We start from the raw sequence: 26,346 nt of genomic DNA on the forward strand, positions 1-26,346 counted from the left end.
TTGTGGATTCCGAGCAACTTGGGTAATTCCACCAGGGCAATGCGACACCCCACACGTCCAGAATTGCTACAGAGTGGCTCCTGGAACACTCCTCTGATTTTAAACACTTCCCCTGGGCACCAAACTCTCCAGACATGAACAGATTGAGCATATCTGGGATGCCTTGCAACGTGCTGCACAGAAGATGTCTCCACTCCCTCGTACTCTTAAGGATTTATGGACAGCCCTGCAGGATTCATGGTGTCAGTTCCCTCCAGCACTACTTCAGCTATTTGTCGAGTCCGTGCCATGTCGTGTTGCTGCATTTCTGCGTGCTCGCTGGGGCCCTACATGATATTAGGCAGGTGTACCAGTTTCTTTGGCTCTTCCGTGTATTACTGAAAATACGTTGGTTAAGTCAGGAGCCGCACCTGGAACGATTTTTCTTTTAAAAACTCGCTGTTGTTGAATTTATGAAGGAGAAAGGAGAGCAGAAACGAAAATTAGTACATCTTGGATGAATTACAGACCTCTTATTTTAAGTGGACTTGACTAAACACTGCTCACAATAAGACTCGCAAGGTGAAACAGCTTCTTTCTGACGTGATGGGGATGCATTTAAAACGAGTATCGCGTTGTAGAAGAAACCAATTCTGACGAACAGAGTCCAGTTCTCTAAGCTAACTAGCGTTAAAGGAACACGAGAATTGAGGAGTTCGTTACAGCCTTGAAAGAATTGCACAGATAGTTTCCTAAACGTTTTGAGGACACTGCTAATCATACATCTGTTTTTGCTGCCGTTAGGCGTTTCTATTGAAAGCACCCCTGTGCGTGTATAGATGTAACTGATTGATCTGCGACGTAATTCCTGTTTTAAAGACAAATCCTTTTACATTAAAACTGTCCAGGACGTCTACATTGCTGTCCTCAGGTGGAGTTTCCACGTCTCCGTAATGAGGTTGCAACAGTGCTACAATATTTAGGTCAACCTATGTGTGTAAAAGACCTTTTTTCGGTTATAAAACTTAAGAAGTCACGATTACGTAGCATGCTGAGCGCAAAAATCTGTGAAACTGTTTGCGTTTCTCCGTTTGCCGATAGGTAGCAAAACATGACAAAAGTAATTAAATAATACTGAAATTTTTATTTGTTTGTGAACTACGCTGTAGAGAAATGTGAAAATTAAACCAAGTCGCCCTCATGGTGTTCCAGAATAGTCGGGTTTTCGTGTCTGCTAGCGGCCCTGCCACGCACAGCTACCGGTTGGCGATAACGGACGCCAGTGTTGCGTTGGCACCGACTTCCGAGAAGTTGGCGTGGGCGGCAGCGGCTAAGACCCGCGTTTCGGCGCAACCCGTTCACTGGCGGGCGATAAGACGCCCTGTACGCGGCAGCTCCGGGAAGCCTGCTCGCTGCTGAGGCGTGACGCGTGACGTGCGCGGGTAGCCTGCTCTCTGCAACTGTCATGAGTCACATTGGGACCGCGAGTGTCTTCCATATTGTCTGTTACACACTTCTGAATCATTATTTCACTCTGCAGCCTTGCGTGCGTAGTATTGAAACTTCCTGGATAATTAAGACTATGTGTCAGACATGGACTTCCAACTCGGAACTTTGTCTTCCTTGGGACGTACTTTTACCGATGAAATTATCCAGCAGGACTCATGGCCAGCGTTGCCACGCATCCTGACGGTGGGGTTGTCCCGATGCTGAAAATCCTTCAATCGATTATTATCAATGTTACGCAAAAATATCTTTTACACTAAAATGTATAATGTTTCACAAAATACAGTCTGCTCTTTGCCCGAATGTTTAAATTAAGAGGCAGGTATTTAAACATAACTGAAACAAAAACCAAAAAGTTAGCATTTCTTCCGAAGAGATATATTCTCGTAAATCTGCAGTCAACAACCGTTGCATCATAGGGAATCACAGGTGGTTTCGGACACATTAGCGTTTTTGAGATTATAATTATTTAGAAGATTGTACTAGAACATTTTTCGACAATAGAACACCGAGTTGCCTTATTAATAGAATTATAAACCTTAGTGCCATAAGAATGTAATTCGCGTTCATAGACTTCTTTATGTATTTTCCACACTCTGACTTTTGTTCGTTTATAATTTTCAAGGACTGCATTGGACATGAAATTGTATACTGCAAAATGTCATTTTTTCAAAAAGAAATGTTTTAATTCGTCCGGTAATGAAAATATACATTGAAGTAAAGAAGTACAAGTTATAGATCTTATCACTGAATTTCTAAGTCTCAAAATAGCAAAAATTTACAATAAAGTTATTGAGTTAAAGTTTTGAACGGGAAAGACCTACATGAAAATATTAGTTAGCTTTCAGTGAAACATTTACAACACTTATAGCGAAGATTGTTCACTTCTGCATAGATACAATTCACTTAGGCCCAACCCTCACAAATGTGGCATTGAATCGGTCTTCTTCTAAGGTTTCATTGATCGTACAACATCGTTTCCTGTTCATCACTGAATGGTATAGGAAAAAAACTTATTTTATAAAAGATATTTTATGGCCATCTCTTTGTTTCAGCGTAAAGCGTTAAGTCTACCATCTGACGCTCTTCTCGGAAGTGAATATTTCCACTCTACATCTACATCTACATCAACATCTATACTCCGCAAGCCATCTGACAGTGTGTGGCGGAGGGTACCTTCAGTACCTCTATCGGTTCTCCCCTCTATTCCAGTTTCGTATTGTTCGTGGAAAGAAAGATTGTCGGTATGCCTCTGTGTGGGCTCTAATCTCTCTGATTTAATCCTCATGGTCTCTTCGCTAGATATACGTAGGAGGAAGCAATATAATGCTTGACTCCTCGGTGAAGGTATGTTCTCGAAACTTAAACGAAAGCCGTACCGAGCTACTGAGCGTCTCTCCTGCAGAGTCTTCCACTGGAGTTTATCTATCATCTCAGTAACGCTTTCGCGATTTCTAAATGATCCTGTAACGAAGCGCGGTGCTCTCCGTTGGATCTTCTCTATCTCTTCTATCAACCCTATCTGGTACGGATCTCACACTGCTGAGCAGTATCCAAGCAGTGGGCGAACAAGCGTACTGTAGCCTACTTCCTTTGTTTTCGTATTGCATTTCCTTAGGATTCTTCCAATGAATCTCAGTCTGGCATCTGCTTTACCGACGATCAACTTTATATGATCATTCCATTTATAATCACTCCTAATGCGTACTCCCAGATAATTTATGGAATTAACTGCTTCCAGTTGCTGACCTGCTATTTTGTAGCTAAATGCTAAGGGATCTATCTTTCTATGTATTCGCAGCACATTACACTTGTCTACATTGAGATTCAATTGCCATTCCCTGCACCATGCGTCAATTCGCTGCAGATCCTCCTGCATTTCAGTACAATTTTCCATTGTTACAACCTCTCGATATACCACAGCATCATCCGCAAAAAGCCTCAGTGAACTTCGATGTCATCCTCAAGGTCATTTATGTATATTGTGAATAGCAACGGTCCTACGACACACCTCTGCGGCTCACCCGAAATCACTCTTACTTCGGAAGACTTCTTTCCATTGAGAATGACATGCTGCGTTCTGTTATCTAGGAACTCTTCAAACCAATCACACAATTGGTCTGATAGTCCATATGCTCTTACTTTGTTCATTAAACGACTGTGGGGAACTGTATCAAACGCCTTGCGGAAGTCAAGAAACACGGATCTACCTGGGAACCCGTGTCCATGGCCCTCTGGAGCTGGGTTTCCCAAGATCTTCTTTTTCGAAACCCATGCTGATTACTACAGAGTAGATTTCCAGTCTCCAGAAAAGTCATTATACTCGAACAGTATACGTGCTCCTAAATTCTACAACTGATCGACGTTCCATGATTGTCGTTTCAGGATGTCAGACTTTTTTTACAGCATGGTTATTTTATTTTCATACGACTTACGTCGAGACTTGTCCGTATTTCGTGTGAAAGAAAAAAACCATGCAAATTTAAGTTTTTATGGTGCCTGTTTTATCCGCTACAGCCCGAAATTGCTTTGTCCGGTACGGCCTGAAATTGCTTTGTTCGATACATCTCAAACGTACCGCTGCGGTAGTTCGACATTCCCATTCTTATTACTGTGCTAGACCTTGTCACAGCTTACAATGCAGAGAATAATATGAGTTGTCTCAAAAGATACTATAAAAATGTTATATTAACTACTTGCAAACTAAACACAACATTCCAAAGTTGAGCTCATGCACGGAAAAAGCCAGTAGAAACATGGAACCCGTTACCACTCAAACTGTTGTTTTGATTCAAAAACTGCTTAAGTGGTCTTGTTCCTCCGTATTTCAGACTGAACTGGCGCGACAGGTGCTTCCACTAGCGCTACAGTCTATCAAGGTCGATCAGATTCGGTTGATTGTTGTTACATTGTGCTATTTGCAAAACATTTCTCAAATAAATTCGTAACCGGACAGTAAAATTAATGAAGGGCCGATGTCGAAAAAAAAAGCAAATGTTGAAACTGAAGACAGAACTGAATTAGGAACGGTAGAAGATTCATTTACTGGCTGTTCGTTAACAAAGAAACAACACTTTTAGAATTCTGAGAAGTGACTTGTCGATATAACCTTTCTGCTGCTGCAAACGTAATGTGAATGTCTGCAATGAGGTACCAGTATCAAAGAACACGGGAGCTTTTTTAAGCTGAAGTCTGTTAAAATGTGCATGAGATTTTTCCATTTTCATGAAAATCGTGAGAACCTGTTTAAAGTTGTCTGTTTCGGGTTTTATGATCCTCAGTCTAACGCCTCTCCGAAAGAATTTTTAGCCTCATGAGAAACTCTTAGGGAATTGAGAGAAACTATTTCTCAATGGCAGCATTAAAAGCTGAATTAATGATGAAGATAGACTACTCATTTACGTGTTGCAGTTGCTTTATTTTCTCGACGGGGAGGAACGGCCTGCAGAGAAGATTCAGAATCGAGGAAAACAGTCGATAATATAAAATGCAGTAATTTACTGTAATGAAACTTGATACTATTGTGGTTTCCATGTCACCGTTACGTTTTATAGATTGAGAATAATAGACCAGTAATTGTAGGGTACGTATAAGGTGTTTCTCTGTAATATTAAGAAACGTTACTCTTTCTGTAAAGTTATGAACATAGATTATTTCGTTGTTTTTCAAAGAGTTACAGTAACGAGTTATAATTTTCTTGAATAGAACATCATTTTTTTCTATCAAGTTTGTAAAACCGAATTTAAATTAAATTTGTGATAATTTTATTTACAGAAGCAGAAACGTGCAAAGTACAGGGGTGGATGCAACGTGCTGTACATCACCGCCTGCGTTTGACTGGCAGACCGAAACTCGTTTGTTGTGCTTCTCGATCTTATTGTATTGAATAGTATAGGGATACATTCTACAACGCAACCGAACTTCACATAGTGCATCGAGGAAGCTCGTTGCTCTGTGGTACCAACAACTGTACCTGTAAATCTCGTCTGTACTTCTGATGGGTCCACAGCTTGTGGTCGTGCGGTAGCGTTCTCGCTTCCCGCGCCCGGGTTCCCGGGTTCGATTCGCGGCAGGGTCAGGGATTCTCTCTGCCTCGTGATGACTGGGTGTTGTGTGATGTCCTTAGGTCAGTTAGGTTTAAGTAGTTCTAAGTTCTAGGGGACTGATGACCATAGATGTTAAGTCCCATAGTGCTCACAGCCATTTGTACTTCTGGTGGTTTACAAGCAGCATTAAGTTGAGCATTCAGAAAAATGGACACTAGTTTGAACATATTAGTGAGATAAACATTCCGCCACCAAACCAGACCAGACGGGATATTATAGGGCACAGCTCATCTCTGGTTGTTGTGGAGGTTAAGCGTTACTGCTATTCCTCCTTAATCTCCTTGTTGTTTGTTGTTTCTTCACGTTTGTTTGTGTCATCATGACGCCCTTCACAGGTTGTGTTCTTCTTCTATTTTTTTTTAATTCTTTATTTCCACAACGATACTAATTATATAATTATACCCCCCCCCCCCCCATGAACCATAGACCTTGCCGTTGGTGAAGAGGCTTGCGTGCCTCAGCGATACAGATGGCCGTACCGTAGGTGCAACCACAACGGAGGGGTATCTGTTGAGAGGTCAGACAAACGTGTGGTTCCTGAAGAGGGGCAGCAGACTTTTTAGTAGTTGCAGGGGCAACAGTCAGGATGATTGACTGATCTGGCCTTGTAAAAATAACCAAATCGGCCTTGCTGTGCTAGTACTGCGAACGGCTGAAAGCAAGGGGAAACTACGGCCGTAATTTTTCCCGAGGGCATGCAGCTTTACTGTATGCATAAATGATGATGGCGTCCTCTTGGGTAAAATATTCCGGAGGTAAAATAGTTCCCCATTCGGATCTCCGGGCGGGGACTACTCAGGAGGACGTCGTTATCAGGAAAAAGAAAACTGGCGTTCTACGGATCGGAGCGTGGAATGTCAGATCCCTTAATCGGGCAGGTAGGTTAGAAAATTTAAAAGGGAAATGGATAGGTCGAAGTTAGATATAGTGGGAATTAGTGAAGTTCGGTGGCAGGAGGAACAAGACTTTTGGTCAGGTGAATACAGGGTTGTAAATACAAAATCAAATAAGAGTACTGCAGGAGTATATTTAATAATGAATAAAAAAATAGGAATGCGGGTAAGCTACTACAAACAGCACAGCAAACGCATTGTTAAGGCCAAGATAGACACGAAGCCCACGCCTACGACAGTAGTACAAGTTTATATGCCAACTAGCTCTGCAGATGACGAAGAAATTGAAGAAATGTATGATGAAATAAAAGAAATTATTCAGATAGTGAAGGGAGACGAAAATTTAATAGTCATGGGTGACTGGAATTCGGTAGTAGGAAAAGGGAGAGAAGGAAACGTAGTAGGCGAATATGGATTGGGGGTAAGAAATGAAAGAGGAAGCCGCCTGGTAGAATTCTGCACAGAGCGCAACTTAATCATAGCTAACATTTGGTTCAAGAATCATAAAAGAAGGTTGTATACATGGAAGAAGCCTGGAGATACTGACAGGTTTCAGATAGATTATATAATGGTAAGACAGAGATTTAGGAACCAGGTTTTAAATTGTAAGACATTTCCAGGGGCAGATGTGGACTCTGACCACAATCTATTGCTTATGAACTGTAGATTAAAACTGAAGAAACTGCAAAAAGGTGAGAATTTAAGGAGATGGGACCTGGATAAACTGACTAAACCAGAGGTTGTACAGAGTTTCAGGGAGAGCATAAGGGAACAATTGACAAGAATGGGGGAAAGAAATACAGTAGTAGAAGAATGGGTAGCTTTGAGGGATGAAGTAGTGAAGGCAGCAGAGGATCAAGTAGGTAAGAAGACGAGGGCTAGTAGGAATCCTTGGGTGACAGAAGAAATATTGAGTTTAATTGACGAAAGGAGAAAATATAAAAATGCAGTAAATGAAGCAGGCAAAAAGGAATAGAAACGTCTCAAAAATGAGATCGACAGGAAGTGCAAAATGGCTAAGCAGGGATGGCTAGAGGACAAATGTAAGGATGTAGAGGCTTATCTCACTAGGGGTAAGATAGATACTGCCTACAGGAAAATTAGAGAAACCTTTGGAGAAAAGAGAACGACTTGTATGAATATCAAGAGCTCAGATGGAAACCCAGTTCTAAGCAAAGAAGGGAAAGCAGAAAGGTGGAAGGAGTATATAGAGGGTCTATACAAGGGCGATGTACTTGGGGGCAATGTTATAGAAGTGGAAGAGGACGTAGATGAAGATGAAATGGGAGATATGATACTGCGTGAAGAGTTTGATAGATAACTGAAAGACCTAAGTCGAAACAAGGCCCCGGGAGTAGACAACATTCCATTAGAACTACTGACAGCCTTGGGAGAGCCAGTCCTGACAAAACTCTACCATCTGGTGAGCAAAATGTATGAGACAGGAGAAATACCCTCAGACTTCAAGAAGAATATAATAATTCCAATTCCAAAGAAAGCAGGCGTTGACAGATGTGAAAATTACCGAACTATCAGTTTAATAAGTCACGGCTGCAAAATACTAACACGAATTCTTTACAGACGAATGGAAAAACTGGTAGAAGCCGACCTTGGGAAAGATCAGTTTGGTTTCCGTAGAAATATGGGAACACGTGAGGCAATACTGACCCTACGCCTTATTTTAGAAGCTACGTTTCTAGCATTTGTAGACTTAAAGAAAGCTTTGGACAATGTTGACTGGAATACTCTCTTTGAAATTCTGAAGGTGGCAGGGGTAAAATACAGGGAGCGAAAGGCTATTTACAATTTGTACAGAAACCAGATGGCAGTTATTAGAGTTGAGGGACATGAAAGGGAAGCAGTGGTTGTGAAGGGAGTGAGACAGGGTTGTAGCCTCTCCCCGATGTTGTTCAATCTGTATATTAAGCAAGCAGTAAAGGAAACAAAAGAAAAATTCGGAGTAGGTATTAAAATCCATGGAGAAGAAAAAAAAACTTTGAGGTTCGCCGATGACATTGTAATTCTGTCAGAGACAGCAAAGGACTTGGAAGAGCAGTTGAACGGAATGGACAGTGTCTTGGAAGGAGGATATAAGATGAACATCAGCAAAAGCAAAACGAGGATAATGGAATGTAGTCGAATTAAGTCGGGAGATGCTGAGGGAATAAAATTAGGAAATGAGACACTTAAAGTAGTAAAGGGGTTTTGCTATTTGGGGAGCAAAATAACTGATGATGGTCGAAGTAGAGAGGATATAAAATGTAGACTGGCAATGGCAAGGAAAGCGTTTCTGAAGAAGAGAAATTTGTTAACATCGAGTATAGATTTAAATGTCAGGAAGTCGTTTCTGAAAGTATATGTATGGAGTGTAGCCATGTATGGAAGTGAGACATGGACGGTAACTAGTTTGGACAAGAAGAGAATAGAAGCTTTCGAAATGTGGTGCTACAGAAGAATGCTGAAGATTGGATGGGTAGATCACATAACTAATGAGGAGGTACTGAATAGGATTGGGGAGAAGAGGAGTTTGTGGCACAACTTGACTAGAAGAAGGGATCGGTTGGTAGGACATATTCTGAGGCATCAAGGGATCACCAATTTAGTATTGGAGGGTAGCGTGGAGGGTAAAAATCGTAGAGGGAGACCAAGAGATGAATACTCTAAGCAGATTCAGAGGGATGTAGGCTGCAGTACGTACTGGGAGATGAAGAAGCATGCACAGGATAGAGTAGCATGGAGAGCTGCATCAAACCAGTCTTAGGACTGAGAACCACAACAAGAACAACTAATTATACATGCTAACCCACCTCCTAACATGATTAGTGGGTCATAAAGTGATACATAAATTGAATTACAATGCAGCTTTACTATTACATTTATGTTAGTGAGCTACAGTTTAAACTACTACAGTGTTCTACTACAGTCTTCTTCTATTTGCCAGCAGTCCCGGCAAGGTGTTGTTTTGTCTGCTCTCCGCCGAGGGCGTCGGAGGGCGTAGCCGCAATTTCAGCCGGAGCGGCTGCTTGTGCAGCCGGCATCACGGGGTTGGGTTGTGTGGCGAAGGAGACCAGACAGCGAGGTCATCGGTCTTATTGGATTAGGGAAGGACGGGGAACGAAGTCGGCCGTGCCCTTTCAAAGGAACCATCCCGGCATCACGTCTCGACAACTCGCCGGAGGGTCTGGGCGAGGTGTGTGACTCGCTCGACGGCAACAGAGAACGCCGAGATGATTGCAACCAGGCCCACAGCAGCTGCTTGTGGGCCTTCATGCGCAGCAGCCGCTGTGGGAAGACGCGGTGCGCATCGGTGCGGTTGGCTGGCGGAGTACGCGTGCTCCTGTCGCCTGCGGCTGTGCTGGTCACTAGTTTGAACATTTTAGAGTAATGAACAGCCCACCACCTGACATTCCATCTTCGGTCTGAAAGCAGCCAATTATCTACAGCGTGTTGCATCTACCGCTGTACGCCCAACGTTTCTTGCTCCCTGATATAGTCGCATTTAAATTGATTTGTACACAGATGATTACAATAAATTACGATCATGGAAGGAAAAACTAAGTTTTATTTAAAAAATTATTGCTACTAATGTTTAACAGGCAGACATCTATTCAGACAATCACAGAGGAATTCCAAACTGCATCAGAATCCACTGCAAGTACGAGGGTCAGTCAAAAAGTAATGCCTCCTATTTTTTTTTCTACGTTTAATTGTCAGGAAATTTAAATGCAATTACATAGGTTGAAAACCACAACATTGAGGATCATTTTGTCATTTTTCAATGTAATCTCCGCCCATCTCTACAGTTTTGGTCCATCTTTGAACAAGGGCATGTATCCCAGCACGGTAAAAATCACAGCTCTGCTTCCTAAGCCATTGACGCACGGATGTTTTGACGGCCTCCTCATCTTCAAAATGAATCCCACGATGAGCTTCTTTTAGTGGCCCGAACAGATGGAAGTCTGATGGTGCCAGGTCAGGGCTGTATGGGGGATGAGGCAAAACTTCCCATCCAATTTTGACAATCTCGTCAGAGGTGTGACGACTGGTGTGTGGTCTTGCATTGTCATGCAAAAGAAGAACATCTGCCATTGATTTTGTTGGGCGAACTCGCTGAAGACGTGCTTTAAGTTTTTTGAGGGTTGTGACGTACTGAACAGAATTTATTGTGCATCCCTGCTCCAAAAAATCAACCAGAATCACACCCTCTGTATCCCAGAAAACTGTTGCCATAACTTTCCCTGCCGATCGCACAGTTTTGAATTTTTTCTTCCTCGGCGAGCTTGTGTGACGCCACTCCATTGACTGCCTCTTTGATTCGGGTTCAAAAAAATGCACCCATGTTTCGTCCCCGGTCACAATTTTTTTCAGAAACTCATCTCCCTCCAAACGGAAGCGCTGCAAGTGTTGGGAGGCTATTGTTTTCCTTGCCTCTTTATTCTGATCGGTTAACATTCTTGGAACCCACCGTGCACAAACTTTTGAGTACCCCAATTGTTTAATAATCGTGATCACACTGCCTTTACTAAGAGAAATAATGCGACACACTTCATCTGCAGTCACCCGACGGTCACCACGAATGATGTCATCAACTTGCTGAATGTTGTGTGGAGTCACTGCACTCACCGGCCTGCCGCTCCGCTTTTCGTCAGTCAACGGTGTTTGCCCTTCAGCTTCCTTACAACGACGAACCCATCGTCTAACAGTGCTGACATCCACTGTCACAACACCATACACCTTCTTCAGTCTTTCATGAATGCGTATGGGCGTTTCACCTTCTGCATTCAAGAATTCAATCACACAACGCTGTCTCAAACGAACATCGATGTCGGCCATCTTACAAACTTCTGCTGTGCTGCCACCTGTTGACACAGAAAGTTACTACTGCAGTGGATTGCAGAAGAAGGTTTGAGGAATGGCGCCAAATTCAAATTTTTCACTTAACTTAATTTCTTTAAGTAGAAAAAAATGGGAGGCATTACTTTTTGACCGACCCTCGTACTATGATAGTTAGCCGGGAGGTGAGAAAACTTGGATTTCACGGTCGAGCAGCTGCTCATAAGCCACGCCTCTACATCTACATCTACATGGATACACTGCAAATCACATTTAAGTGCCTGGCAAAGGGTTCATCGAACCACCTTCACAATTATTATTCCAATCTCGTATAGCGCACGGAAAGAATGAACACCTATATCCTTCCGTACGAGCTCTGATTTCCCTTATTTTGTCGTGGTGATCGTTCCTTCCTATGTAAGTCAGTGTCAACAAAATACTTTCGCATTCGGAGGAGAAAGTTGGTGATTGGAATTTCGTGAGAAGATTCCGTCACAACGAAAACCGCCTTTCTTTTAATGATGTCCATCCAAATCCAGTGTCATTTCTGTGACACCCTCTCCCATATTTCGCGATAATACAAAACGTGCTGCCTTTCTTTGAACGTTTTCGATGTACTCAGTCAGTCCTATCTGGTAAGGATCCCACACCAAGCAACAGTATTCTAAAAGTGGACGAACAAGCGTAGTGTAGGCAGTCTACTTAGTAGGTCTGTCACATTTTCTAAGTGTCCTGCCAATAAAACGCAGTCTTTGGTTAGCCTTCGCCACAACATTTTCTGTGTGTTCCTTCCAATTTAAATTGTTCGTAATTGTAATACCTAGGTATTTAGTTGAATTTACGGCTTTTAGATTAGACTGATTTATCGTGTAACCGAAGTTTAACGCGTTCCTTTTAGCACTCATGTGGATGACCTCACACTTTTCGTTATTTAAGGTCAACTGCCATTTTTCGTACCATTCCGATATTTCTTCTAAATCGTTTTGCAGTTTGTTTTGATCATCTGATGACTTTATTAGTCGATAAATGACAGCGTCATCTGCAAACAACCGAAGACGGCTGCTCAGATTGTCTACCAAATCGTTTATATAGATAAGGAACAGCAAAGGGCCTATAACACTACCTTGGGGAAAGCCAGAAATCACTTCTGTTTTGCTCGATGACTTTCCGTCAATTACAACGAACTGTGACTGTCTGATAGGAAATCACAGATCCAGATTCCATAAGCACGCAATTTCACTACGAGCCGCTTGTGTGGTACAGTGTCAAAAGCCTTCTGGAAATCGAGAAATACGGAATCGATCTGAAATCCCTTGTCAATATCACTCAGCACTTCATGTGAATAAAGACCAAGACACCAGTAAATGCCAAAAGATGCCACGCTTCGTGTAAGGAGCGTAAACAGTGGACGATTGAACAGTGGAAAAACGTTGTGTGGAGTGACGAATCACGGTACACAATGTGGCGATCCGATGGCAGGGTGTGGGTATAGCGAATGTCTGGTGAACGTCATCTGCCAGCGAGTGTAGTGCCGACAGTAAAATTCGGAGGCGGTGATGTTATATTGCGGTCGTGTTTTTCATGGAGGGGGCTTGCACCCCGTGTTGTTTTGCGTGCCATTATCACAGCACAGGCCTGCATTGATGTTTTAAGCACCTTCTTGCTTCCCACTGTTGAAGAGAAAATCGGGGATTGCGATTGCATCTTTCAACACGATCGAGCACCTGTTAATAATCTTAATAATAATATCCCTGTAATGGACTGGCCTGCACAGAGTCTTGTCCTGAATCCTATGGAACACCTTTGGGATGTTTTGGAACGCCGACTTCGTGTCAGGCCTCACCGACCGACATTTTCCTCTCCTCAGTGCAGCACTCCGAGAAGAATGGCCTGCATTCCCCAAGAAATCTTCCAGCAGCTGAGAGTGCGTATGCCTGTGAAAGTGGAAGCTGTCATCAAGGCTAAGGGTGTACTAACACCATACTGAATTCCAGCATTGGAGGGCGCCACGAAGTTGTAAGTTATTTTCAGCCAGGCGCCTGGATAATTTTTATCACGTAGTGTATATTCATATCCCCATATCTTACGTTTTCCTAAATAATTAAATACTTCCTTCCACTTATCTGAAGCATCATACATATAAATATTCCTTCCACCTTGCCTGAAATACTGTGTGTGTAGAAATGTTGCCTTCTCTATTCGGTTAGAGTTCCTCATGTTCTGCTCGTTGGTCGTATGCCGTAGTGTGGTAAGTTTTATTTGCCAGTTGAGTGTGGGTCTTCGTCATACCATTAGATAAGCCAAGTACGCTTCTAGTCTCGACCAAAATTCTCCCTGTCATTCGATGTACTGTCCTATATAGCTGATAACAACTAATCTCAGACGTTCTGCCGTCAAGGGAGTATCACCACACAAAGTAATGGAGATGGGCAGGTGCCCAAGTTTTCTCGAACATTGTGCGTCCCTGTCATACATACGGTAGAAGATACTGAACTATTATGAAATAAGGAGCCAATGCTCAGAAATGAACATTTCAGGTGGTTTGAACTCTTTGACAAGTAATGCGTTTAAAACTTGTGTTTGTGAACTGTCCACGTTTCACGAAAAGTAACTGTCTTCAGCTATCTTGAGAAATAGTTCGCAATGGCGTATGATGTTTCCACGCCGTTTACGGTTTACGGCTCATGTGTAAAGGTGGAACGTTACTAATTACAGTAACTGGCAGGCGTTTATTTAATGTTTCATGTAGCTGGATGTAGTGTTGAGAAAGATGAACGTTCGTACAGAGAAAAGATTCGCGACAGAGAGCATCCTAATTGGAAAAAAAGTTAGTACCGCGGATGATAGAAAGGTTCGAAGTAATTATAGAGCAATAATTGTACACGAGGTATATTCAAGAAGTAACGGTACCTTTATAATTCCACGCGTTGTATCCGTCCGATTCGTGCGATTTTTTTCCTTTTTTGTGTAGGTAAACACTACTGAAAAGTATCTATTCAGTGCTAGCCATGTCTGACACTTGTTCTGTTGTAAGCTGTCAGAAAGACTGCTTGTATTTTTGTAGTATATGCGCTTATTTATTTCCTATAAAAATGGGTAAGAAACTTCTTGTTTAATTTTTTTATGAGAGTAGAACAAAGTGCAGCAAAATTTTAGAAAAATTAAACATTGTTTTTGTGGAGTTTCGTGTGAGTATAACGCGTGCTTACGAGTGGTATAAACGTTCCGAAGAAAACGACGAAAACGTTGAAGATGTCGAGTGACCCGGACGCCCCAGCACATAAGTCGATGAGATCGTGTAAAAAAAAAAAAAAGGTTATGAAGGATCACGAAATCACAGAGAAATCGTTGACGAGGATGCCACGAAATTATTTCGGATGTTTTGCGAATGAAACGTGTGATAGCAATTTTTTCCGAAATTATTGAATTTCAAACAAAAACAGCTTCGAATGCAAGTTGCTCAGGAGTCGCTAGATGATATCAGTGGTGATGGACCACTGAAGCCTGTCACAACAGGTGATGAAAAAAGAATCTAGGATATTACGACGAAACTAAGGCTCAGTTGTCCCAGTGAAAGTATTCTCGATCGCCAAGACCGAAATAGCTCAGCAAGTATGGTCAAATATGAAGACTGAACTCTCAGTTTTCTTCGATTTTAACTGCATAGGCCACTATCAGTGCTTTCCACTAGATCGACCGTTAACTAAGGAGCACTGCTTAGGAGTTCAATACCGTTTGCGTGAAGCAATTCGAAAAAAAACTCTCGGATTTGTGGCAAACGAACCATGGTTTTGTACCACGATAATGCTACTGCTCACGCTTTGTTGCCTGTTCATGAATTTTGAACGAAGTAATTGTTGTAATAATTTCACAGACATGACCCCACGAAATTTTTTTTCTGTTCCGAAAAATAAAGAAATGTTAAAGGGCCATAGTTCTACGAGCGTAGATTTGATAAAACCGCATCGCTGAGAGGACTAAAAGCTATCAAAATGAGCGGATTCAAACAGAATTTCTGGGTTTGGGAAATGTGCCATCATATCTACTGCAGGATATTTTGACGTAGGTAATACTGATGTGGACGAATAACAAATACTTTCCAAAAATAAAAAATTTCAGTTATTATTTAAACACAGCTGGTATTTCTAATACGAGCATGTCATTTTTGGTAGCTTGAAACTGTACAGAATAAGTCTTGTGACATTAAGGCTTAATTCTTTTACTGAAACCAGCAGAAGCACTGTTTGTCTATCATCAAATCTGTGGCAGTATTAATCTTTACAGTTTTTGAATAGTTGTAAAAATTAATTGAAAGTTCAATTATGTAGGTTTATAAGGGAATGGAACCACATTTTACGGCCCCCTGTTCCGAGTTTAGTTCCAGATCTGTGACGGAGTTCTTCAGTGCTTTAGCTGAAACAAATTTTCTCTGTCGATTTAGTGTAACTTCCGCCACTGAACCTGTGAGTCAGACGCGAAGATAGTGTAGGCTGATTTTTAACCACTCTGTTACCACAATGTTTCGATACCACCTAGTAGTGGGAGTATTCAGTTTGATGAAAAACAACCTCATAGTTTTGTCTAAGCAAGGTTTGGGACGTCGAATGGAGCAAAATTTTACGAGTATACAAGTGAGAAATGCATCAGTGAGGAGCTACACCCAAAAAACGTCAACCAACCAGCGACGAGAGCACGTAGTTTTGTCCGGTAAGCGAACGTGGTTGGATATGTCTACATTTTGATTAAAATAACTTTGTGATTGACGTTACAGCGAGAAGAGCGCTAGGTGCCAGCCAGTTCTTACTCGATCGTCACGTGCTCACTATGTTGCCTATGTTGCAGGTTAATACAGAGCCCTGGAAAGCATGGCTGGCAGCACGCCGCAAACACCGCTGCCTACCACTGCTTTATCTCTATCATGAAGTTACTTTATATAACTATATGACGGTAGTATCTGTTCTCGAAAGAACACATACAGTGGATGACCATGCAGCTTTGCTAGAAATGAAATGGTAATTTAATAGGCACCCTAGCTGCAAACAGGTGTTGATATACTTCAATGGGGACATGTTGAAAATGTGTGCCTCGACCGGGACTCGAACCCGGGATCTCCTGCTTACATGGCAGACGCTCTATCCATCTGAGCCACCGAGGGCACAGAGGATAGTGCGTCTGCAGGGACTTATCCCTTGACCTTCTTGTGTGAACGCACACGCTATGCCCGAACTCGTACGGGACTTGGTAGATTAATCTGCCACGAGTAATGAGTATGATGGGCAAACATCTATTAGGCGCACTACGAATGTAGTGGTGTGGACATGTCGGGAATGTGGATCTCACGGGGAGCGTGCAAGGGATAAGTCCCTGCAGACGCACTATCCTCTGTGCCCTCGGTGGCTCAGATGGATAGAACGTCTGCCATGTAAGCAGGAGATCCCGGGTTCGAGTCCCGGTCGGGGCACACATTTTCAACATGTCCCTATTGAAGTATATCAACGCCTGTTTTCAGCTAGGGTGTCTATTTAATTACCATTTACTTTATATAAGTTTGCAGGCTTTTGTGGAATTGTCATTGAAGGTAAAATCTAATGGAATGTTAGTCTCGTGTCGTTCGCCACAGAGACCACACCGGGCGCTCTTCATAATTCCTAGGTTGGCACCAGACGTTACGAGTACCGCCGATAGACGGAGCTACACACAAACAGTGGCATCGCCTCCAACCGACGGCCGCTCTGCAGACATGTCCTCCTTGGCTGCGGCAGACAGTGCCACTATCGAAGTATATACCAGGCTGCCGCAAGCTAGCATCACCCACTTCACTATTGATATTATACTCCTGCAAGTAGTGTCTGGAACAGTCTTGCAGCCATTTGAGTTATGGAAAAGATTTCTATTTAACTGTTGTGCCTCTCATTCTTTACTTTCTGCATTTAGAAACCACGCAACAACATTGACGTCTAGGCTGGTCGTTCGTTCGCCCGTAGTTTGGAGCTGAGACAGCAACACTACGGCAACGAAGATAGTGTGTATTTCTTGAAGATTTTGAAAAAAAAAAAAGGACATCCTTGCCTACCGCCTTGCATTTGTAACTTCCCCAGTATGTTAACACAATCTTCCGTCGGTTCTTGGTAGAACAACATTATAATAAATGAAAAGCACCAGCTTGCTTTTATTCTACAATATTACTTTTATTGTTAACCGGTTTGGGGCTTACAAGGCCATCTTCAGACATTTACTGAGTATTATCACCAAATAAGTTACAATGTTCGCAAAAAACATTGGAAGAAAAGTAACACGTCTAGACTGAAGTAGAAACATACCGTAAGTAACATCTTTGACAGTTTGGTGGTTATGTAATGAAAAAGTAAAAATTGAACAGTACATAAATAACAATGGAATAGACAGGAAAACCTTTAACACAAAATAGGTATAGCATACCTACATAACAGTTTGTATTAATAAACAAAACTAATAAAAAAAATAAAATTAGTACTAGACAAGGCTACATCAGGAGGTATGAAACATGGAGAGTGATACACAAACCAATTAAAAGAAGAGACAATTATCAATGTAACTACAGAATACATAAGGAACTTAAGCAATATCAATAAGATAAACAGAATTAAATAAATGCAGGAAAATGGAGGCATTTGAGGGAACCTACAGTAAATACAGTCTTTGAGAGTGTGATGGTACTGCATTTTAACATTAACATTATAATCAAAACAGTGGCTGTGTAACAGTTTGCATTAAATAAAGGAAAAAAGTAAAATATGAACAATATTTGATGAGACAACTACAAAGGGTGTTAAACATGGGCAGTAATACAAGTACCAGTTAAAAGAAAGCCTTAACTATTGAAACTACAATCTATATGGAATACAAAGGCAACTTCAACAAAACAAAGAACTTAATGAATACAGGAAAATGGGAATATGCAGGAAGAGACAGTGTGGGAAGTAATGAACAACAGAGATGATTGTATGGAGTTTAGGAGACGGGAAGTGTTGAACTGTGTCTGGTCATTTAGGATTAGTATGTGTTTCTGTATGAAATTTAGCCCATATTTACCTCCCAATCTATGAAAGTCTACGTATTTCCAAAACTATGTACTCACAAACTGTTATCCAACTTAAACTCGAAGGCTAACATTTGAATAAACAGAGTCTAATTTGAACTGAAGTGTACCTGGCCTGAATAGAAGTTGTCTTCATACTAAATGTACAACTGAAGCAAAACAGTTATCTCCCCCTAATGAAAATTTCCACTTACCTCGCGTCTTGAGGACTTTGTGGCAGGTTTCTCGAAAGCACAATAGCAAGCAGCATGCACGCAGCGGCTAAGCTATATTTCTATTTTCAAATAAAATTTCCAAACAATATTCAAACTGTTGCATACCGTATGGTGCAATGTGGTAATGCATAATGATAAATCTTCATTAAACAGTGGTACAGGGAGAGTAACTATTACCATGAAATGATATGGTAAGACAACGATTTTAGAGTGAAGTGTGTATTCCAAAATACAGAGTAAGTCTTCTCGTGATCTTCACACACAACACTGGTCTGAACAATACTATGCTTAACAAAATTAACAATGATTTAAAAAGGGTACAATGTTAACAGAAAGTTTCTACATAAACCAAAGAGCTTAATGAGTTGTTATGGTAATGCATAACTCACGGAAGTGGGGTGGTCTTTCTCTCAACTCTGAGCAAGTGAACAAAGTTAAGTAGCTGACAGTAATCATTCCGACAAACTGGCTGCGCAGTGCTGCAGCCTTACCTTAAACTTCCTCTCTTCAAAAAAACAACATTATCCAAAATTTATATCCTTTCCCCTTTCAATATGTATACATCAGATTCATCATTGCTGTTCTTTTCAATAAATCTTTCTTCTTCTAACAGATACACTCATACGTCCACACAGCCCTACTGCATACGTCCATCACCTAGTCACACTTCAACTGAGAATGTATCAGACTGCGCAGAGGCCAAGACTGTGACCAAAGATTGTTCAACAGAAACAAAACTTATTCTCTCTGAGAAGTGCACATCGATAACTTACACAACTCAAAATGAAATGCCTACCTTACACGTTAATATCGACTTTGTTTGTGTTTCAAAACATCCCCTTCCGCAACATACTCTTTTCATTTTCTGACTGCAGAGACTGATTTTATTTGGCATATTCTTGCCTGTGTCTTCCAATCGAGACATTCTTTACAGCTCCAGTGTTTACATCTGTTTATATTCAGCATCTATTGTATGTTCAATCATGGCCAGCGCACAGCAAGAACTGCTTCTAAGCCCAGCTGTTCAGTTGCGGGCTCAAGCATCCAACAACGTCTAGCAGAAATGACGCAGTTGGTGCCAGCTCCAAACAAGTCTGACCCTCGCAGCAATCCAAGCAGCGCCACGACCAGTACCTTCCAGTCTGTGCACCACACTTCCAGGCATTCGACACGCAACAGGAAGACTGGTGTGGGTATCGCGCTCAGGTCGACACCCACTTCTGTGCACATCACATTCGGGGCATGGACAGAGAGCCACGTTTCTTTGGCAACAATAGGCGTCGCAGTATGGCATGTGAACTTGTTCCCACCGCCAGCCCCGAAAGTGAAGGCCTTGACTGGGCAACCGGCTGCCCTCGATCGGTTTCAATCCTACGGGAGGAAGAAATTAGTGGACAAGAGAACGAGACACCCGGGATACTTTTTCGATTATTTCAACCAACGCTAGGATAGCCTAGGGTTTGCATTTCACACAGCAGACAACGTGAAAGTATTGCCTACTCAGCGCATATGTAGTGTCACTTCACCGGCGTCGGATTTTAACAACAAAGAGAAACGCCTTTCCAATCTGAGCGTGAAGTTTTGGGTCATTTGCTCATTTGCGTGTGGAGGAAGGGGAAAACCGTTCACTACCTTGAAGGGCTGCGGAGAGGTCTTTTCGCCTATGGATCAGCGCTGACAACAGAAACATGTTATTTACTGTTTACTGCCTACGTCTGTGCTATACATTGTCAGATCACAAAGATTGGTAGTAGACGACAATGGCACGAAAATTAGCAGCAGCAGGAGGTCATCTACATGAGTGGTAAAAGGAACTCGTTAAACTTCGGTTACACGATAAATCAGTCTAATCTAAAACACGTAAGTTCAACTAAATACCTAGGTATTACAATTACGAACAACTTAAATTGGAAGGAACACATAGAATATGTTGTGGGGAAGGCTAACCAAAGACTGCTTTTCATTGGCAGGACACTTAGAAAATGTAACAGACCTACTAAGGAGATCCTTACCAGATAGGACTGACGGAGTACATCGAAAAAGTTCAAAGAAAGGCAGCACGCTTTGTATTATCGCGAAATATGGGAGAGAGTGTCACAGAAAGGATACAGGATTTGGGATGGAAATTTTTAAAAGAAAGGCGTTTTTCGTTGCGACGGAATCTTCTCACGAAATTCCAATCACCAACTTTCTCCTCCGGATGCGAAGATATTTTGTTGACACTGACTTACATAGGAAGGAACGATCACCATGACAAAATAAGGGAAATCAGAGCTCGTACGGAAGGATATAGGTGTTCATTCTTTCCGCGCGCTATACGAGATTGGAATAATAGAGAGAATTGTGAAGGTGGTTCGATGAACCCTCTGCCAGGCACTTAAATCAGATTTGCAGAGTATCCATGTAGATGTAGATATTGTCGGTTCACACGTAAATTTCTGTGATATTTTCTGTTAATTTAGTGCAAGTGTTTCAATGCGTCTGAGTTCATTCGCAAAACGCCTCGCATTAAAATGAGAAAAGTAGGTGTTGAATATTCTCAGTTCCACGTACAACAATAAACCCGTAGTGAATCACTATCTGTTGTACTTATCTGCGTAATATAATGCTCAACAACAGCTCACCAGTGAAGGAAGACATAGCTAAAATATTAATTTCCAAATAGGACAAGCAACAGGAATTTTTTGCCATACCGAGGACACAGTGTGCCAGTTAGGTCAAAGTTAGGTTTATAATATGTAGAAAAATTTTCAAATCGTCAAAGCCTTTTGTTTAAGGCTTATTCATGAAGGAGTGCCTCTTGGATATTGCAGATTTACTGTGCGCAGTAAAAGAAGTGGGCCTGAACGACGTTTATCTATAGGAACACTAGTTCAACGAACTGGTACGATGGCAGATGACATTAAATAAGTTTGTGTGGTCATGCTGCCACATTATATGCATTTGTCTCGGCTCTGTTAGCAATTTTTCTTCTTGGTATACATGTGGAATGCAATGTAACGGAATAATTTTTTGTGCCACAGCCACTATAACACGTGTCCTCACATCTCCAAGGTGACACAAATTTACTGGTGAAGGTATTTTTGGAAGTTCAGTCTGCAGTGGAGTCAACTTGCAGGAGTTTGTTCTGACGAACCACCTCCGAAGGACGGTCCACGAAAAGGTTTTATTAGCCTATTAAATATAAAATCTACTGAATTAAATATTGAGGACGCCGATATAACGATTCTTCACTGCGTTATTCACCAAGTAAGTATGTGAATCAGACCCGTGGTCCATCAGAGGTTGCCGATGCCGGGAGTATAGGCTACAAGGGCTTGATTACAGCGTTAAACAGGTACTTTGATACACATGTGAACGTGGCTGCTGCCGTTACAACTTTTTTTTCACATTGCGTAGATAATCTCTTCAAACTAACAGCGGATAGCTGATTTACATGACCCGACAGGCACTGCAAGTTCAAATATGAGTGGGACAGTTATTACAGTGACGCCATGAATCGAGACGCTGTCACCCAGACTGCGTCTGAGTCTAGAATCAGGAATAAATACTACAGTATCTGGACTCAAGTTTGAAGCAACTGTCGGAATTAATTGAGACACAGGACTCTTATGATTGTGCATCGACTGACTTTGGCTTTCCTAACATATCTGTGGTGTGAAGTAGGGCTGATTGCAAAGAAATCGCGTACGTAACTTCACACACCGCGTCAGTCCACACCACAGCCAGCGCAGCGCTGTAGACAACAGCACCGGTGTACTTGGCAGACAGCTCGTGGTGTTAAATCTTCCCCTCAGCACTTCACAAGTGGCAGGCGTGCCCCTGCCATGAAGTGCAGCGTTTCCACTGCGGCTGCCACGGACATGTACAGTCAGTGTGTTTGAAAAAGCAGTCTGTTTCCTTACTCAAAACGTAGTCTATGAATGCCAATGTCGTACTTTCAAAGCTATCTAGTGCTTCAACTTTTGTAGTCCTGTCTTTCTCAGTTGCATGTAATATTACGGTATATTGATAATTTATACTAATGGATCGTCTGAGAATAAGCAACCATTACAAACATCTTATACAAACGCAAGAAAACTTCCACATTCAGAAAGCCGTCGCTGAAAACAAAGTGTGATAAATGAACAAACACACATCAGCACAGGCTCCCTACTACACTTAATAAAAGAAATGATAAGATAAAAAAAATAAAAAATAAAAGAAAGAAACCAATCGTTCCTGTCACACAACCAGGAAAAGAAGAAAACTCTTCCCCCTAAGCCTTCTGGACACACGCACACACACACACACACACACACACACACACACACACACACACACACACAGCCCAACAAAAAAAATTATATCACACCAAAACACACACAAACACACACACACACAAACACACACACACACACAAACACACACACACACACACACACACACACACACACACACACACACACACAGCCCAACAAAAAAAATTATATCACATCAAAAAAAACACACACACACACACACACACACACACAAACACACACACACATATCACAGATACTTCAATAATTACACTGGAAAGTTTGGCAATAACATTCGATTTTTGGCAAAAACATCTGACAGTCGGCAACAGAAACCAAAAATTACATCGAAACAAGTGTTCAGGTTATAGTGCTGGGAAATGTGGGGGAAAAAACACAAATTGGCATTTATAACAACACCAAAAATGAAACCGGAGCGTGACATGTAGGGAATTGTCCACGCAACCTATAAGTAATGTTCAAAACATTACTACTTAATAGGAAATACCAAGCACGAGAACTGTACCTATAAGTACAGTGACCAAAATGTAAATTAAATAGCAAACATATGTACATATTCCAGACCACTGATGATGCCTTGCAGAAAATAAAGGAGAAACGCGTATGGCACTAAAATTGAGTTTTATTCAGTTGCTGTCAAACGGTCCATAAGTTGTCGTTTTCTGGGGGAGGAGACGAGACAGCGAGGTCATCGGTCTCATCGGATTAGAAAAGGACGGGGAAGGAAGTCGGCCGTGCCCTTTTCGAAGGAACCATCCCGGCATTTGCCTGGAGCGATTTAGGGAAATCATGGAAAACCTAAATCAGGATGGCCGGACACGGGATTGAACCGTCGTCCTCCCGAATGCGAGTCGCCGGCCGAAGTGGCCGTGCGGTTAAAGGCGCTGCAGTCTGGAACCGCAAGACCGCTACGGTCGCAGGTTCGAATCCTGCCTCGGGCATGGATGTTTGTGATGTCCTTAGGTTAGTTAGGTTTAACTAGTTCTAAGTTCTAGGGGACTAATGACCTCAGCAGTTGAGTCCCATAGTGCTCAGAGCCATTTGAACCGAATGCGAGTCCAGTGTGCTAGCCACTGCGCCACCTCGCTCGGTGGTCCATAAGTAAAAATTATCAATATATCGTAATACTATCTAGTGCTAGTTAGGGTGAGAAGTCAGTGTCACAATCAGTATCGCAAAAGTCTCAGAACGCCTCTCCCATATAGCGGGAAGCAAACAAACTTTTTGTCACTTAGCAGATGGCTATTCGTAACATGCAGATGTAGCCAGAAACGGTAGCTTCAGAGTCAGTTTTGAACAGACGCACGTATGAACTGTTGTAAATGCTTAAACTGTATGTCATAGAAAACTCTCTCAGCTTATAGCGGTCATAGTATCCCAGTTCTTGGACTTTGTAGCCTGTCTGCTACTTTTCGCAATGTTATAAAGATAGTTTCATTCATAGTGTTGTATTCAAAGGACAGTCAAAACATTTATGGTATATTGATTCATTCGATCTTCAAATTCAGGACAATTTACTTTCCGTGAACTTTTCTGAGCTTCAGGACAGTGTTTCAAAACTTTGAAACTTTGTTCAGAATTTCAGGATGGCTTAGGCAAAGCACCCAGTTTTACGCTTTATATTACAATGAAGGAAAATGCACAGGCTCGGTTTTATTCGGTATGGCACGTTCCTCGTTAGAGATCAAATGGCGCAATACCTGTCATTCTAGCAGGACAAAGTAGTAATAACACCTGTAGTAGCTAGTCAGTGGTCTTCTCCTCTCGTAATTATCACGAAAACCTCTGGCAAATGAACATTGAATCCTCAGATACTGATTGACTCATTTCTGTTACCATGCCCCGATGAACTGATGTGTAAGCTAGGACCAGGTCAGTTCTCCTCTGAAACAGACTTACATTTGCAGCGTCCACTGGACGCGCACTCTCAGAAATATTTTGTGATCACACGGTGTTATCCAAGTAATTACGTCTGCCCTTCGACAGTGCTTCAGAGCCAGCTATTTTTGGCCACTCTCTTGAACAGCTAACTGCAAAAGTGCCTTCGTGCACGAATTATTTGGATAATATTGCGGTTTCAGGTCATTTTCCGAGGAGCATTTCTCTTAGACGAGAAATTTATCTAAAGTTCTCTCTACTGTCGGCTCGTTGTAACAAAGAGAAGTGTTCTGTTTTTCAAGCTGAAATCCAGTACTTAGGCCACGTAACATTCAGGGCATCCACTCTTCTCAGTCTCATTTACTTGCAATTCGTGAATCCCAGCGCAGCAAGCTGTACTAGGAAAACTTACTTACTATAACGATGAAAAGGTGAGAAACGTTTAACAACGAAACAGGTTGCAATACGCATGTGCCGGTTTGTGGTAACGTAGCGAGACTTCTAGAGGTGCGAACGTAGTATGTTCACCTCCCCCTAAAAGAATTCAAAGCTCTGTCGTCAGCAGGAATAGTGATGATCACCGTCTTTTTCGACGTCCTAGATCAGTTACTCATTGAATTACTCAAGCACGGAAAACTATTAACAGTGATGGGTAGTGTGAGACATTCTGTAGCCTAAGCAAGTCCACCAATAGCAAACGGCATTTGGTTGCTCACGGAGAGAGAGATTGTCCTCCACGATAACGGGTGTCCACACCTCTCCAAGGTCACACAAAGTGTAACAGCCAAGTTCAAGTGGGAGCAACATGAGAATCCACCCGACAACCGGGCATGTTCCACTTCCTTGTGTTTCTACATGAAATGTATTCGCAGCTTTATAAGAGAATGACGACAATAAGGACTTATACCGGACCATGTCTCGAACCCGGATTTACCACTATATGCGAGCGGTCACCTTAACCACTTTGGCTACCCGAGCACAACTCATGACCAGAACCTAACTTCCATATGTCGTCGTTCCTGCGTCATAACCTGTACTCGCACATACGTTATAATTCCCGAACAGGGGACCACATTTTAATTGATAGTCACTGTCTGGTATCGGCGGGCAGATACGGGATGGTTGTGCTCAGGCCTCTGGTGATTACTTTTGAATAAAGACTTCAGTTATATCTACAGTGTTGTTGCCGCATCTTTCCTTTTGAACACCCCTCATACATTCATTTCGAAAGCAGCACAAATTGCTGCTCCATTGCACAGATTACACAGGAAAAATATTGAATTTTAATGATCTTGGGGGTGTAAAACTGCTTGTCAGTAATTGAAGGAAGCTTACAGTCGGCTTTCAGCCGTGGTAGAGTGCGGAACTGCCCGGAGGACCTGCCAGCGCTTCACTTTCGGCGTTTTCAAAAAATGTTCGAATGTGTGTGAAATCTTATGGGACTTAACTGCTAAGGTCATCAGTCCCTAAGCTTACACACTACTTAACCTAAATTATCCTAAGGACAAACACACACACCCATGCCCTAGGGAGGACTCGAACCTCTGCCGGGATCAG

General features: G+C 42.1%; 1 non-coding gene across 1 annotated transcript; it reads right to left on the reverse strand.

The window, feature by feature from the left end:
- Positions 1–16,398: 16,398 nt before the first annotated feature.
- On the reverse strand, positions 16,399–16,473 carry Trnat-ugu (transfer RNA threonine (anticodon UGU)). The gene has a single exon. It is a non-coding gene; the product is annotated as a tRNA-Thr (tRNA).
- Between the last annotated feature and the right edge of the window lie 9,873 nt (positions 16,474–26,346).

Source organism: Schistocerca nitens, chromosome 2 (assembly GCF_023898315.1).
Source record: "Schistocerca nitens isolate TAMUIC-IGC-003100 chromosome 2, iqSchNite1.1, whole genome shotgun sequence".
In the NCBI taxonomy this organism is placed as follows: domain Eukaryota; kingdom Metazoa; phylum Arthropoda; class Insecta; order Orthoptera; family Acrididae; genus Schistocerca; species Schistocerca nitens.